Consider the following 5,707-nt stretch of genomic DNA (forward strand, 5'->3'; position numbering starts at 1 on the left):
ATAACAGTTGTATGAGCCCCTAATAAAATGTTAAAAAAAAAAAAAAAAGAAAAATTAAAAAAAATAAAAAATAAAAAAATAAAAACACTCCAATAGGAAAAAAAACAAAAAACTTCCTAAATGCTCTACAATATTTATTATTCCTGATTAGTCTTGCAATCAGGAATTTTTTGTCAAACACGCGTCTTATTTCTTAGTGCTTAGCCTAGCACATCTAAAATGAGCACAGTTAAAATAATGGTATAGTGCGAGGCGAAAGGCAAAACTCAATCAAGGGGAGGGTGGGGTGGTTTATGAACAGACATGAACTCAGGAAATGAAGGTCTAACATACACATGCCAGCCCAAGACCTCATTCTAGTGGTGAGGTGTGTGGATCTGTGTGTTACATTACATAAGTGAGAGGGTGGCCACACAGAAGCTCATGTAGCCTGGGAATTTCCTCATGCTGCTATTTCATGCCAGGCCTCCTCTCCTAAGAAGAAAATCAATACTGTGAGAAAGAGACAAGAGAAAGGAAGAGAGGGGAGGGAGGAAGAGGGGGACAGAAAGAGAAACTAAACACTACCAAAGAGGCCGGGATTCAGCGGTAAATGGCTGCTGAGACCCCACCTCTACCTGAGTCAACAGGTGGGGAAGGAGCCACAGAAGTCAGTTACAAAACATGTGTAGGGTAGCCTTCTTTAAGCCTTTTATCCTAGGAAACCAAATTGGCTATAATGGCATAGTGATGGGCTTATCACTTCATAGGGGGTAAATGAACACTTATCTTGTTAGCGGAAAAAAACCAAAAAACCTTGTCATAAAATTGCTTCTGACTCATGGTGACCCCACAAATTCCTGAACAGAACTGCTTCATGGGCTTGGTCTATGAGCTTTACTGAAGGTGAAGACTCACTGTGGAGTCGATCTAGACTCATAATGACCTAGCGGACGAGTAGAATCACCTGTGGGTGTCCAAGACTAAATCCACTCGCCAGTTGAGTGGCTTGTGGTTTCGAACCATTGACCTTGTAGTTAACTGTCCAACTCGTAACCACTATGCCCCTCCCCAAGGCTGCTAGAGATTGTAAACAAGTGAATTTTCCAGTATTCAAGGGAGAAAGATAGAGGCTGGATGAATAAATGAAGCCGATTTTCTGTTGCTTTAATCTAGTTAGCCCTCATTCCAATGCCAATCTTTTCTTCAATATACACATTAAACAGACTGTCAACAAGAGCTCTGCATCTTTAAAATGCAGGTATATTTGTGTCTTGCCTGGCAGCAACGACTACTCTGTACCCAAGCTCCCAAGAACAATGTCGTTCTTCCAGGTAAACATCATGTGCCGACGAGAACTACAGGTCCTTCCATGGACCATTACATAAGGGTACTTAGATGTTAAATGCCAATCAGCATCCACTATGACCTACAACACAGCTACAATTGATTGGTTTATATTCATTTCCACTAGCCAAAGCAGGTCATGTTAAAACTTGTGTTCTTGTGTTTTCTAGTCCTTAGCAATCGCATGTAATCTGCATGAATAGCATATTATCGCTAGTCCATTTCTACTGATGCAGCTAGAGAACACGGATAGCAGCTACCACTTGGGCGCTTGTGTGTACCAGGTGGCCAAGCACTGTGTCAAATGATTGTCATGTTTTGGTTCTTTTCATTCTCGTCAACACATTAGGGGGTTTGTGTGCCGGCCATTGTCTGTTGGTGCTCGGAACTTGAAAGCTAGGTTTTCCAGACTCCATGGCCAGCTGGATTCTGCCTAGGTTCTGCCAGAGAAGTCCTGGTAGAACATTCAAATGCAGCAGTAAGAAGCCTTCCCCCAGCCCCCCACCCACCCCTTCTTATCCCCTGCTTAAGGTTACAAGTGGTAGGGGTTCCTGCAAAAGCAAGGGCTAGTGACCAAGGTTCCAGCAGCATCCATGGAAGCGTCAACACATGAATTCTGGCTCCAGGCTTCCCGCTCAATAGCAGCAGTAGTGAACACCTGCTCGTGACCTTGTGTGACTCCCGTTTCCTTGTCTTTGCTCAGTCCGATGAGCGACTGCAGCAGCCTGCTTCAGATTTGTTACCTTTGGCTGCCACTGCCTACCCTTTGGGCTCCTCCAACCCTTCCAACCTCAAATCACTGCCTATATTGGATCCAGCTTAAAATACCTAGTGGGGCATTACTTTTCCTAGCAGCGGTGCCCACGGTGGGGAGCTAGAGCAAGCTCCAGGCTAGAGTAAGACTGAGGTCACCTGAAAAATGAAGTCAGCGCTGACAACTCCTTCGTTAAGTCAAAACACAAAGATACCAGAGGGCTGTGTCACTCCTCCAAGGAGACCTGAGGCCTCACTGCTGAAGATCACTGGAGCTTGGGTACAGCTGACGTCACTCTGCTTGGAAGACTGAGCTAGAACTCGCTGGACAGGCTGAAGAAGGAAGTAGCCTGTGTATCAGCTGTCCACGACTAGACTAAACCAAGGAAAAACATCTTCAAAGGCCGTATGAGGTTGTTGCAGGCGCCAATGTGTCCCTCAAAATAACTGTGGTAACGCCTATGACCAAGAGGAAGACCGTCAACCAGACGGACTGGTACAGTGGCTACAGCGATGGCTTCAAACACAACGACAACTGTGAGGTGGGGCTGGGCTTGGCAGTGTTTCCTGATGCTGTGCATGGGGTTGCTGACACCGCGCCAACGCGATGGCACTTGGCAACAACGTAACACCTGTGGCTGTCATCTCATTTGGGAATGGGTATTATTGTGGGGTGTGTCTGAAGCCCATCTCTTTTGAGACATAAAAGAGAACAAACGAGGAAAGATGGGGGTGAGATCTGTCAAAGGACAGGAAGTTCCCTAGAGCATAGACCCCAACCAAACTCCCTGCAATCGGGTCGCTGAGGACTCGTGGGGCCTCTGTAGGTAAAACAAGGTCGAACTGGCTGTGTGGGTTACTGACCCTGCACTCTTTATGGGAGTGAGAGCCCCGTTGCGCTCCCACTGAGCTGACGGTGGTTTTGAACGGCTGACTTTTCAGATCTCAGCCCAAAGTGTAACCACATCACCAGGGTTCCTCCCCTGGACCATAGGTTCTCAAATGTATTTGTCCTATCACCCCCTCTTCAGGGAAGGTGGGGGGGAGGGGGGAGACAAACTCCTCAGTGGCCGCTGGCAATTAAAAGCCTTTATAACACAGCTCATCTCCAGGAGAAAATGAGGCTGGGTATCTGCTTTGTCAGCCCCACTGGGTCATACCAGCGCCCCCTAAGGGGCCGTTTCACCCATTTTGGTAAACACTGCTCTAAATCGAACCTCTAGGGCCTTAAACTATGAGAAAAGAAGCTTTTGTTAAAGCCACCTTCTGTGGTATTTCTCTTAGAGCAGCACTGGATATCTAAGCCATAGGTCAAGTTAAAAATGCCAGCGAGATACAGGGGCAGCCAGGGGGCAGCTGCCCACTCTGGACTGAGGGAAGTGGTGTTGTCGGCAGACTACGCAGGGCAACCACCACTGCCGCAATCCAACAAACCAGCCCGCCGGGGACAGGGTTTTCGAACACACTACTCCCCGCCAACTTTCTGTGACGACCACAGATGTTGAAACCTCACGCACTTCCAGTGCTCATGAAAGTCAGGGCCAGAGGAAACAAAACTGAGTGTTACAATCAGAATGTAGCGTTGCTACGTGTATAACAGATGTTGGAGGATGCCCCCTCTGCCGCCTGGGACACTGTGGCTGCAAAGAGGAAGTGGGATGCTGTGGACACAGTCCAACATCAGAAGGGAGGCACCCCCAGGGTCCCCATGTGACTGATCTCCACACTCACCTCTTCCCAAAGGTGGTCTCCAGTAAAGGTATTAGCAGTGACACACCAAATACAGGGGCTTCCAAAATTTGAGGGGTGGGGAAATGAGATGAAGAGACAGGGGTTTCATGCAAGAGCTTTTAGAAGCCCCTCATACAATGCATGTATTTACTTATTTATAATTACTTCCCAGATGGAAGTCATTAACCCCTTAAGTAACTGAAGATCAACCATTATGCCTTACCCTCTCTCAAAAAAAAACCAATTCGTAACCACAAAACCTGTAAAAGGAACTCTGGCAACAGGTTATTCCGACCCTCTCATTTACAGATGAGGAAAGTAAGAGCCTGATTAGCATAGGGACACAAGAAATTCACATAAAGTACAGTCCAATGGAATCCATGTGTTTCTTCTGAAGGCCCTGCGGCGGGAAGCATGCGCGGTGCTTTCAGATATGGAAACAAAGCAGAGGGAGAGGAGAGGGGAAAGGGCAGCTCTTCAAATGGTTGCAATTAGCTGATTACTGCCTATTTGGAAGTAGTCACCTGTCACAGTCCACTGCGGAAGCTATTTACAGCAAGTGAAAACTCACAGAGAAGTTATCAAGGTGCTCCCCTGTGACAGCTGAGAAAAACAAACAACTTGGGGTGGGGTTGGGGGTGGGGAGACAATGCAGTTCAAACAAAACCAAGTTGAAGTTCATTTTCTAAACGTACTATTCTGGTAGAATTGGCTTTAAAATAGCCCGGTGGGGAGCAGGATGAAAGAGAAGTGGGGGAGGGACGGGTGAAGCTGAAACAGGAGCTAATGTCGTCTGTACAGAGTTCATGCTAGTCTCTATCTCTGCCATATGGGGGACATTTTCCACTATTAAAAATTAATAAGCAAATTGTTGTGGAATACAAGCCCAGGCAGTGCACACACAATACCAATGAGTTGAGAGTGGCAAAGAAGTATCCCCTCTTAATGAATGTCATTCGTTATTATCATCTACAAAATAAAGTTCTGCTAAAAAATAAATAAATAAAGTTCTGCCAAAACCAGGTCACAAGGCACTCAATTCCTGTGACATTACTTCGTCTGAGAATGAGCCAACTCCATAAGTCAAAAGCCAAAGCCAAACCTACTGGCATTGAGTTGATTCCAACTCATAGCAACCCTGTAGGTCAGCGCTTCTTTATGGGAGTACAAAGCCTCACCTTTCTCCCCAGGAGCAAGTGTTGGGTTCAAACTGCTGACCTGGTGGTTAGCAGCCCACTGAGTAGCAGCCCCCCTATGACGCCACCAGGGCTCCGAAACCTGGTAAAGATTTTAGGGGAAAATATTTCTCAATTATACATCGTGTAAAACTTTGTAAGCCGGATTTCTTTAGATAAAGCATACCACTCTTAGGGAAAGAAAAGAAACGGTTGCATTAAGATGATAAACAATGACCACTGATCTATGAGATTAGATCAGCTATCTACAAGGAAGGAAAGCAATACAAAGAAAACCATTTTAGATGGAATAAAGGAAATGTGTACTGTTTTTAGGCCTTACCACAACTAAACACAGGCAGAGAGATGAATAGGATGCGCCGTTTTATTAAACCCAAGGGGTGAGTAAGTTTTCTTTGGGGACTCAGTGAACCAACTGAGTGTGTGAGCTCGGACTGGAGGGTGTTAAAATCAAAAGTCCAAACCTGTGGTTCTCAAACACTGGACGGTGAGTTCAAGGATTCCCAAGAGGCTCCGAGGACTGTCAGAAGATACCAGTCAGAAGTTGCTGAACCAGAACTCTGTGTCCTCTACATATGCGACGCTCTCCCTAATCTTTCAGATTGTCTCCTCAAACAAGTCAGGCTTTTAGAACGTCCTACCCTTCCAGCTACTGGTGGTTCTGCAAACCGGTAGGCGGCTGAACAGCTGTACCTTCTCAA

At 46.3% G+C, this 5,707-nt stretch overlaps 1 protein-coding gene across 2 annotated transcripts in view; it reads right to left on the bottom strand.

Moving 5' to 3' along the window:
- Window positions 1-5,491, bottom strand: part of NCK2 (NCK adaptor protein 2) — a 138,111-nt gene extending 132,620 nt beyond the window's left edge. The window contains exon 1 of one of the 2 annotated variants that reach the window (XM_045283884.1): window positions 5,471-5,491. The gene's annotated coding sequence lies outside the window, so the exon portion shown is untranslated. Of the gene's footprint in view, window positions 1-3,810; window positions 3,859-5,470 lie in introns of those variants that run through there. The other variant, XM_004704331.2, reaches the window with a different exon arrangement.
- Window positions 5,492-5,707: the final 216 nt, after the last annotated feature.

This window comes from Echinops telfairi, unplaced genomic scaffold, assembly GCF_000313985.2.
Source record: "Echinops telfairi isolate 266 unplaced genomic scaffold, ASM31398v2 ScPeMD7_7467;HRSCAF=8505_1, whole genome shotgun sequence".
In the NCBI taxonomy this organism is placed as follows: domain Eukaryota; kingdom Metazoa; phylum Chordata; class Mammalia; order Afrosoricida; family Tenrecidae; genus Echinops; species Echinops telfairi.